At 42.9% G+C, this 10,757-nt stretch overlaps 1 pseudogene; it reads left to right on the top strand.

Moving 5' to 3' along the window:
• Nucleotides 1-4,688: 4,688 nt before the first annotated feature.
• On the top strand, nucleotides 4,689-5,773 carry LOC111540032 (annotated as a pseudogene).
• The last annotated feature ends 4,984 nt before the right edge of the window (nucleotides 5,774-10,757 follow it).

The following is a 10,757-nucleotide window of genomic DNA, read 5'->3' as shown; positions in this document are numbered from 1 at the left end:
GAAAGAAAGAAAGAAAGAAAGAAAGAAAGAAAGAAAGAAAGAAAGAAGGAAAGAGAGAGAGAGAAGGAAGGAAGGAAGGAAGGAAGGAAGGAAGGAAGGAAGGAAGGAAGGAAGGAAGGAAACCAGCTCATCCACAATTTACTCCAAAAAGCATTCTTTCCCTTCCTTTGTACTCCTAAGGCTTACCTCTATCTTAGCATTTACCCATTAATTTGAAATTATCTGTTTATGAACCTGCCTCTCAACACTAACCAAAAGCTATTCAAATGGAGGGATCAGCCAGGCATGGTGACTTATTCTATAATTACTTTGGGAAGCCAAGGCAGGAGGATTACTTGAGGCCGAGAGTTCAAGATCAGCCTGGGCAACATAGCAAGACACCATCTCTGCAAAAAAATAAAAGTTTTAAAAGGAGAAATCATAACTGATCTTTGTGCCCCTGCTCTAAAGCTTACCACAATGCCTGCCACATACTGGGCCCTCAAAATAAATTATTGATTAATTTTCACAATGGGGCTACAAGGCAGGCATTACAAATGAAAAAAACTAATACCCAGAAAGCCAGTTACATACCAGGAGATGGGAGGGCAGCAACTTGAAACCAACTCTACTGCTAAGGCCTAGGCTCTCTCAAGTACAACCTGGAAGACATGAGTAAGCATGGAGATGGAGATGAGAATGAGGTGTTGGGGCACCTGCCTGGGACACGATGCATGAGGAATGGAGGGATATGAAGGTGGACAAGATTCTGGAGGGTGGAAGAGTATGGTCATGAGGCCTTGGCATTGTGGCTTCTAAGCAGAGCCCTGATAAGCTAAACTGCCTGGCAATGTCAGGCCGGGTAGTTTGGTCTGACGTTGCCAGTTTAGCTGCCCAGGCATGTCTGCTAGCTAAATCTAAATCCTGGGCTTGAGGCCAATGTCCCCACAAATACCCACAACTCTGCTGCACAACCATATTCAGAGTCCTGCACTTACTCAGCCTCTGCTTGCTGAGCAAGCAGACGCTACCTCTCTTGAGTACAAGCCTCCCGGAAGTTCCTAATGTATATCAAGGTGGGAATATCCAAATTATATTAGAAGGCCAGGCACAGTGGCTCACATCTATGATCCCAGCATTTTGGGAGGCTGAGGCAGGTGGATCACTTGGGACCAGGAGTTTGAGACCAGCCCGAGCAACATGAAAAAACCCTCTACAAAAAAAAAAAAATAGCCAGGCATGGCAGCATGCACCTGTAGTCCTGGCTACTCAGGAGGCTGAGGCAGGCGGATCAATTGAGCCCGGGAAGTTGAGGTTGCAGTGAGCCATGATGGCACCACTGCACTCTAGGGTGCATAACAGAAGGAGACCCTCAAAACAAACAAGCAAACAAACTAACACAGTATATTAGAAGATAAATAAATACGGACTTGTGTGGACAAGAGTGTCTGTGCACCTCAGCCTCTCCTGAGAGGTGCCTCTTCTCCCACCCACCTTCCAGGGGCCTTCCCCTACAAACCTAAAAACAGAAGGCAGCCAATGAAAGGGACCAAGAGGCAGATTCATGAGATAAGCCAAGGAAAGCCCAGGTCCAGGAGCCCATAGAATCAAGAGAATATTCTCAGACAGTAGCAAAACAGGAGGACTGTTCAACACAGCTAAATGCATGCAACAGAACATGGCCATCCCCTGCATGCCCTTCTCTGGAGCTCCTTAGACTAGAAGATGATTTCTTCTGGACAAGGAAGACACAAGACATGGGGTGAAAATAATTCCAGCAAAAGAAAGCTAAATACACCATCCCATGTTTGCAAAACACAGGAAAGGTAGCGAGGGTATGGAGAACCAAGGATAAAGGTAGGATGCCCTTTTCTGGTAAACTGCATGCCAAACAAAGGTGAGGGGCCAGAATTAGCTCATTAGCAGGGAACTCAGGGCAAGAATACCCTGCCCTCTGTTCTGTCCTCACCTGAATCTCTGGGACGAAGCCAACTTGACACCTCCCTAAATGGTTCTAGAAACAGAAGAGTTCATCCCTTGCCCGGGGAAGGGACTTCTAGGTCTTCAGTTCTAATCATATATTTTATGCACGCGTGGAGACATTCAGATACATGGCCCCCACCCTGTTTCTGCTCTGCAGACTGAGATAAGGCTTTACAAAATTTCACAAGAAACTGGAATTTGTTGCCCTTCTTTTCCATCTCCCCTCAGCCAGCTCCACTTTTCCTCGGATGTGACAGAGACTCGTAACCAGCTGGACAGCATCCATCCCAGAGCTGGAGGGGAGCAAAAGCAACCCTGACTCACCTGCCCTTGCTCGGGGAGGGAAGGAAACCTGTGGACCTGGAAATCCCCTCTGGGGGAGGTATGGCCAGCTCCTAGGCACCACCTCCGCAGAATTTCTCCAATCATAATAACAAGAAGGAAAACAAGCAGTTATCCAGTGCTTTCTCTATGCTACCCATCAGGCTCCACAAGTATTATGTCGTTAAAAGCTCCCAACAGCCTTATGAGCTGGGCACTGTCATTCTCCCCACTTTGTGGATAAGGAAATAGAGCAGTCGCATAAATTGGTCTGGGGTCACCCTTGGTTTCCCATTGGAGTGTACGCTTCCTGAGGTTAGAAGTTGTTTTTATGGACTGGGTGCGGTGGCTCACGCCTGTAATCCCAGCACTTTGGGAGGCTGAGGCGGGCGGATCACCTGAGGTCAGGAGTTCAAGATAAGCCTGGCCAACATGGTGAAAACCCGTCTCTACTAAAAATACAAAAATTAGCCGGGTGTGGTGGCAGGAACCTATAATCCCAGCTACTCGGTAGGCTGAGGTAGGAGAATCGCTTGAACCCAGGAGGCAGAGGTTGCAGTGCCATTGCACTCCAGCCTGGGTGACAGAGTGAGACTCCCTCTCAAAAAAAAAAAAAAAAAAGAAGAAGAAGAAGAAGTCGTTTATATGATGCTTTGGGAGTGATATCCAGAACATAAATGCTGACTGACCAACTGAAAGGTTCGAAGCACCATAGGTATTTAATAAATGTTATTACTGATTGCTATTCAAAAATCATTAATATGATTTTACATGTCTCAGGAAGCAGTACCACAAATAATTCTGAAGTTACTGTATCAATAACAAATTATGTAAGTGACAAAATTGCATTTGTTCACAAGGCTAGAAATAGAGCCTATTTGTTTTCAGGAGTGTGGACCTTATTTGTTTTTGTTGATAAGAAAGATAAGCTGCTCTGGTATAAGTAACGATATTTAATTGCTATTACATAGTATCAAATCAGTGCAAAAGGAAAAATCACAGGTCACAAGATATATGGCAGAAGTTAGAAGAATGTAAGGGAATTAAATGAATTAAAGGCTGCTTCTGTGACTCAATTAATTGAATGATATTGAAAAGAGAAGGTAGAAAGCTGGATTCAGGGCTGATTTTCAGGAGCCTAGTTGTAAATAATTAGGCCATCCCTTGGATGTGTACACGACACCAACACCTCATAGCCTCCACAGAAGCAGGGTTCATCTCCTCGTCCCAGTACCTGCAACAACAGAACCAACACAGAGACACCAGCAAGCATTTCCGCAATCACAAACCCCACCTTTCTCTTATCATGCTGTTCTACCTTTCTTTTCCCTATATCCTTAACTTCTTACATTTTAAATCTTGTTTTTCTGTAAGCTGCTTCAAATCCTACCTGAATAAGGCAGGGTATCAGAAAATCAATACGCTCTTCAGGAACTTAACCGAAGGGAATTTCCTATGAGCAGCACATGGCCTTGACTTTGCCCCTGGAAAGGTGTCCTCATCACATCATTGTCAGACCACCACAGGAACCCACAGCTCATCCTGCCTGTTCCAATTCATGTCTCACTCATTAAACTGTCCTGTTTGTTTGTTTGTTTGTTTTCTACTGAATCCTCTGATTAAACAGCAGGAGCAATGCAGTCAAATGTCTTGATAAAATATCACACCTTTCCATGAAATTTCTAAGTGTAGCTACGCAGGACGGAGGAAAAGCCACTCGTTTCCAGTTACTGACCTAGGCGGACTTCGTTTTCTTCAGGGTTCCTGCAGTGGGTTTCCTCTCAAGCAGTGAGTTCTTGCCTCTCAAAGAAAGAAGCCACACTGGCCATGTAAAGAGAGTGTCCAAACCTTCCTCTTCCGCAGCTGGAGATACTTCCCAGTTCCTCTTCTGTTTGGGGACTGGGAAGCTCTGAGTCCCAACTTCTCTTGTCTGATTTCACTTTCTCACCCACCAACCCCTGCTCTTACTCAACCACGAAGTGCCCTCAACACTGATCTCTGCCTAAAAATGACTGAAATCAATGTCCAATTTTGGGGGGATGACTGATTCTAATGTTGGGAAGAGGAGCTTAAAAGATCTGACCTCCCACTCAGTGAGAAAGGGGTCCCTGAACACCTTTCTTGAGACATAACCTCCCTACTCCGACTTAAATGCTAGCAATTCCTGCTTTTTGCCACAGTGAGGCAAGGCATTTCTGGAAGTTATGCTGCAAAGTAAATCTTTTTAGATCTCCAGTTTCAAGACTTTGGGTTTTAGGCACCTAGATAGGTGCCGAGTTTTCATTTTGTTAAATAAGGATATTTAATAAATAAATAGGTGCCCCCTTCTGCGCGGTCACACCGAGCCAGCGCCTAGGCCTGGAACTGGGCCACAGCCCCTTAGCTTCGTCCACCACCTCCCGACCATGGACCCCTGGAAAGTGAACGCACTTCGGGCTTTTGTGAAAATATGTAAGCAGGATCCGAGCATTCTGCACACCGAGGAAATGTACTTCCTGCGGGAGTGGGTGGAGAGCATGGGGTGGTAAACTACCACCTGCTACTCAGAAAGTTAAATCAGAAGAAAATACCAATGAAGAAAAACCTGATAATAAGGTGGAGGAAGACTTAAAGGCAGATGAACCATCACGTGAGGAAAGTAATCTATAAATTGATAATGAAGGTGTGATTGAACCAGACCCTGATGTCCCTCAAGAAATGGGAGATGAAAATGCAGAGATAATGGAAGAGATGATGGATCAGGCAAATGATAAGAAAGTGGCTGCTATTGAAGCCCTAAATGATGGTGAACTGCAGAAAGCCATTGACTTATTCACAGATGCCATCAAGTTGAATCCTCAGTTGGCCATTTTGCATGCCAAGAGGGCCAGTGTCTTCGTCAAATTACAGAAGCCAAATGCTGCCATCCGAGACTGTGACAGAGTCATTGAAATAAATCCTGATTCAGCTCAGCCTTACAAGTGGCGAGGGAAAGCACATAGACCTCTAGGCCACTGGGAAGAAGCAGTACATGATCTTGCCCTTGCCTGTAAATTGGATTATGACGAAGATGCTAGTATAATGCTGAAAGAAGTTCAGCCTAGGGCACAGACATTGCAGAACATGGGAGAAAGTATGAGCAAAAACGTGAAGAGTGAGAGATCAAAGAAAGAATCGAAAGAGTTAAGAAGGCTCGAGAAGAGCATGAGAGAGCCCAGAGGGAAGAAGAAGCCAGACGACAGTCAGGAGTTCAGTATGGCTCTTCTCCAGGTGGACTTCCTGGGGGAATGCTTGGAATGGGAGGGGGCATGCCTGGGACGGCCGGAATCCCTGGACTCAATGAAATTCTTAGTGATCCAGAGGTTCTTGCAGCCATGCAGGATCCAGAAGTTATGGTGGCCTCTTCCAGGATGTGGCTCAGAACCCAGCAAATATGTCACAATACCAGAGCAACCCAAAGGTTATGAATCTTATCGGTAAATTGTCAGCCAAATTTGGAGGTCAAGCGTAATGTCCTTCTGATAAATAAAGACCTTGCTGAAGGAAAAGCAACCTAGATCTTGTTATGGATGTCGCAATAATACAAACCAGTGTACTTCTGATCTTCTCATCAAGAGAGCTGGGGTGCTTTGAAGATAATCCATATCCCTCTCCCCCAAATGCAGCTGATGCATTTACCGTGGTTTGCCATTCATTCAGATAATGTTTTCCTACTAGGAATTACAAACTTTAAACCCTTTTTAAACCTTAAAAATATTTAAAACAAATTTAAAGGGACTGTTAATTCTTATATTTTTCTTTATTAATCATTTTGGATATTTTTCTTTGAATTATTGAGCAGGGAAGATACTTATGTATGGAAGATTATTGCTCCAATTTGAGTGAAATAAAAGTTTATTAGTGCGAGGCAAACATAAAATAATAAATAAATATGTGAAGGAAGGCAAAATCTACCATCTATAATCTACAATGATCATAGTTTCATAAAAGAAAGAACAACAAAACATCAGAAAGCTATAATGTCAAAATAAAAGGCAGGACTTTAAACCAAATCAATGTTTCTTTCTTTTTAAAAATGTCATAATTTTGCCCTCATCTCTGTCATTCCATGAAAACAGGTAAACAGTTGATCAAGATCATTGCCAGCCTAGAGTTTGGCAATAATTGCTATAAAGCAGGGGTTATTTTCCCAGAAGGCCTTATGACCTGGAGCAGCTCAACCACCCAACCTCAGTCCACTGACCCCGGCGGGCCAACAAGGCAACACAAGTAAAGCACAGTGCAGATCCAGCTGTGCTCTTGACACGCAATTTTGGATTAAACGAAAACACAAATATCATCAACAAAAAGTCTTGAGCAAAGACAGAACAATTAACTATTGCTGTGATAAACTTCTCTCCAAGTTCTATTAAATGTAAGTAGATGAGGCACGTGTCCCACACATACAACAAAATATACACACGGCATATTAAAATTAAAATGTGCTGTATCTGGAATACATCTGAATCTGAAATGCTAAGCAGAGCATACATGTATTCCCTAGGTAGTAGAGCTGTCCAGTGGAGAGAATCCCCAGCCGGTGGGAAGGAGGCTAGGATCCAGCCCTGACTTTGTCACTAAATGGTTCTTGAGCCTGGGGCAAGTTGTTTAACTTTTCTGTGCTCAGTTTTCTCAGACATAATTAAGGGAGTTAGATTAAAATTATCTCTTAGGGCCAGTCCTGCTTGAAAATGCTTAACCTAATACATAACAGCGTGTTCCCTCTCTCTGAGAATTTGTAAGGCCTCGGGGAATGACAAGAATGGTAAGCATCTTCTCAAAAGCTGACCACGGGCTATCCCTAAAGGACGGGGACTCTCACTTTGGGCTATTCAAAGGCATAACACCCACAATGCTGAACCAAAGAGCCAGAGGCACAACCCAATTAGCTCATAAATCAACATGTGTGGACTTGAGCACCCATTGTGGGTCAACAAATGAGAGTAAAACTTCTCCAGCTACCTGGTCACCCTTGTCCCTCGAGTTAACACAGATACTTGCCATCAGTGGTAAAAAAAACTTCTCTTAGAGTGTTGACTCTGTGGCATGCATGTTACATGCATTACCTCTTTTAAACCTTAACACAATCCTACAAGGTTGGTCAAAGTCTCTCCATAATACGAATAAGAAAACTGAGGCTCAGGTAGGTTAAGTACAGTCCAAGGTTACAATGTGAGGAGCAGGATTCCAATGGAGGCCTCTTGGACTCTAACATCTGTGCCCCTTCCTCATGTTCACCATATTGCATCCGTCACACCGCTGACATGCCCAAGAGACATATCAAAAACCCCAGGGCCCCTCAGACAAATGATCCCTGCATCCATCAGCGTTCGTGTCTGGTCAATTTCAGAGAATCTCCCATCAGACTTTGACCTTGGAAAGCCAACTGCTTTCTCCTCTCTGACAGCTCTCCTTCCCAGGGAGACCAACAAGGCATTGAAGCACCCACCAGACTTTCTACAGCATGAAGAGCCTCTGCATATAAAGCTGTGGGCAGACGGGCAGGCTTGGGGTGCACAGGGCAGTCATGGACCTAGCTTTTCCAACTTTGATTAGTCTGGCATTTAATTCTAACCTGGTTTACTCAAACCAGCTGCTAAACGCTTGCTATTCAAAGTGTGGTCCGTGGATCAGCAACCTCCTGGTATCACCCAAGAGCCTGTTAGAAATGAGGAATCTCAGGCCCCATATCAGACACACTGAATCTGTGTACTAGCAAGATGCTTCCGGTGACTTGAACACGCATGCATGTTCTAAAAGCTCCATCCAAGAATCACTGATGGGGCTTTTTGAAAATGTGAATTTCCAGGAACTACAGTCCAGAATTGTAGAAAAGGGGCTGAAGAAATACAAGGAGGCCCCAAAAATGTGTATTTTATTTCAAAACTTGTTTTCTTTTGGTCCCCTGTCCTCAAGAAAAATCAAGTCCTTTCCAGCTTGATTCAAAGAACAATTTTGTTTTATGACCAGCTGTCCCTATAGCCGTAGGGCTATAGGCCATAGACACGCCCCTCTCCCTAGAGGACATGCCAGTGTCTTCACACAGGCCCTCTCTGGGGCTGAGCCCCATCTTGCAGAAAAAATGCATGGAACAATTCTACATAAATCAGAGTGCTCCCTTCTGAGTCGTTTCCCATCCCCCCAATCCCATGTCCCCCATTTCATAAGGAGATTAGACCATCATCTCCATATCAATAGCAGAACTCCTATATTTTATTTTCTACCATCCTGATCTGTATAAATTTAGGAAAGAGGGAAGAAGAAAGGAAGGAAGGTAGAAAACTAATTAACATTTGTTAAAAATTTATACTATATATCAGGCCCACCCTGTTCCCTAAAATGGTTTTGGGGTTTGTTTTGTTTTCTTTTTTGAGATGGGGGTCTCAATATGTTGCTCAGCCTAGTCTCAAACTCCTAAGCTCAAGTAATTCTCCTACCCCAACCTCTCAAGTAGCTGAGACTATAGGGGCGCACCACCAGACCCAGCTCAAAACAGCTTACATACACTTTTCACTTAATATACATAAAAGTATGTAAGATTGATATTATTGCCTTCATTTTAGAAGTGGAGACTAAAGCTCAGATAGTTTAAAAACTCTCCCAAAGCAAGGATTCTGAACAGGACCCAATACTAAAGTCCTGTCACATTATTTCTGCTACCCTAACTTGCCTACATAGCATATTATGTAAATAAAAATTTGTTGAGATATGATTCACATACCATAAAATTCAATTTAGTAGTTTTTAGTATATTCACAAGGTTGTGAAACCATCCCCACTATCTACCTCCAGAACATTTCCATCATCCCCAAAAGAAACCCCAAATCAATGAGCAGTCATAGTCAGTTCCCATTCCCCGCACCATCCCTAGTCCCTGGCAATCACTTTGTGTCTCTATGGATTTGCTTCTTCTGGATATTTCACAGAAATGGAAGCATACAATATGTGGCCTTCTGTGTCTGGCCTTTTTCACTTAGCACAGTCATTTCAAGGTTCATCCACGTTGTCGCATGTATCGGTACTTGATTTATTTTTACAGCTGAACAACAGTCCATTATAAGAACATACCACATTTTGTTTATCCATTCATAAGTTGATGGACACTTGGATTGTTTCCACTTTTTAGCTATTATGAATAATGCTCCTATAAACATTCACGTACAAGTTTTTGTGTGGACATACATTTTTAATTCTCCTGGGTATATACCTAGGAGTGGAGTTCCTGGACCATATAATAGTAAGTCTATGTTTAGCTTTCTGAAGAAATGCCAAACTGTTTTCCAAAGTGGCTACATCATTTTATATTTCCACCAGAAATGAATGAGGGTTCAACTTCTCCATATCCGTGCCAATTCTTATTATTATCTGTCATTTCGATAGCAGTAATTCTAGCTGTAAAGAGGTATCTCACTCAAGTTTTGATTTGCATTTTCCTAATAACTAATAATGTTGAGCATCTTTTCGCATGCCTATTGGCCATTTGTACGTTTCTTTGGAGAACGTATACAAATCTTTGCCCATTTTTAAATTGGAACATTTGTCTTTTTGTTGTTGAGTTGTATTCTTTATATATTCTAGAAACTAGGCCCTTTTCAGATATATGATGTAGATTATCTTGTCACTTTTTTTTTTTTTTTTTTTTTTTTTTTGAGATGGAGTGTCACTCTGTTGCCCAGGCTGGAGTGCAGTGGTACAATCTCAGCTCACCGTAACCTCTGCATCCCAGGTTCAAGCAATTCCCCTGCCTCAGCCTCCTGAGTAGCTGGGATTACAGGCGCACGCCTCCACGCCTGGCTAATTTTTGTATTTTCAGTAGAGACGAGGTTTCATGATGCTCGCCAGGCTGGTCTCGAACTCCTGACCTCAGGTGATGCACCCTCCTTGGCCTCCCAAACTGCTGGGATTACAGGCGTGAGCCACCGTGCCCAGCCCTTTTCACTTTCTTGATAGTGGCCTTCAAAGAACAAAAGCTTTTAGTTTTGAAGTCCAATTTATCTATTTCTTTCTTTACTTATTTTTGCCTCAGGCATCATGTCTAATAAACCATTGTCTAAACCAAGATTATGAAGATTTATACCTATGTTTTTTCCTAAGAGTTTTATAGTTTTACATTTAGGCCCTTGGTTCACCTTGAGTTAATTTTGTATATGGTATGAGTAGGGCTCCAACTTTATTCTTTTGCATGTGGATATTCAGTTGACCCAGCACCATTTATTTCCCCATCGAGTTGTCTTGTTACCCTTGTCAAAACCCAGCTAATAATAAATGTGTGGATATGTTTCTGAAATCTCAATTCTATTTCATTGATTTATATGTCTGTCTTTATGTCAGTACTACACTATCTTGATTACTGTAGCTACACAGTAAGTTTTAAAATTGGGAAGTGTGAGTCCTCAAACTTTGTTGAGTTTTGTTTGTTTTTCAAGATCATTTTGACTATCCTGAGTGTGTTGTTA

The sequence above is a fragment of the Piliocolobus tephrosceles genome, chromosome 13, assembly GCF_002776525.5.
Source record: "Piliocolobus tephrosceles isolate RC106 chromosome 13, ASM277652v3, whole genome shotgun sequence".
Classification (NCBI taxonomy): domain Eukaryota; kingdom Metazoa; phylum Chordata; class Mammalia; order Primates; family Cercopithecidae; genus Piliocolobus; species Piliocolobus tephrosceles.
The sequence above is the reverse complement of the archived record's forward strand: the minus strand, read 5'-3'. Positions and strand labels throughout refer to the sequence as shown.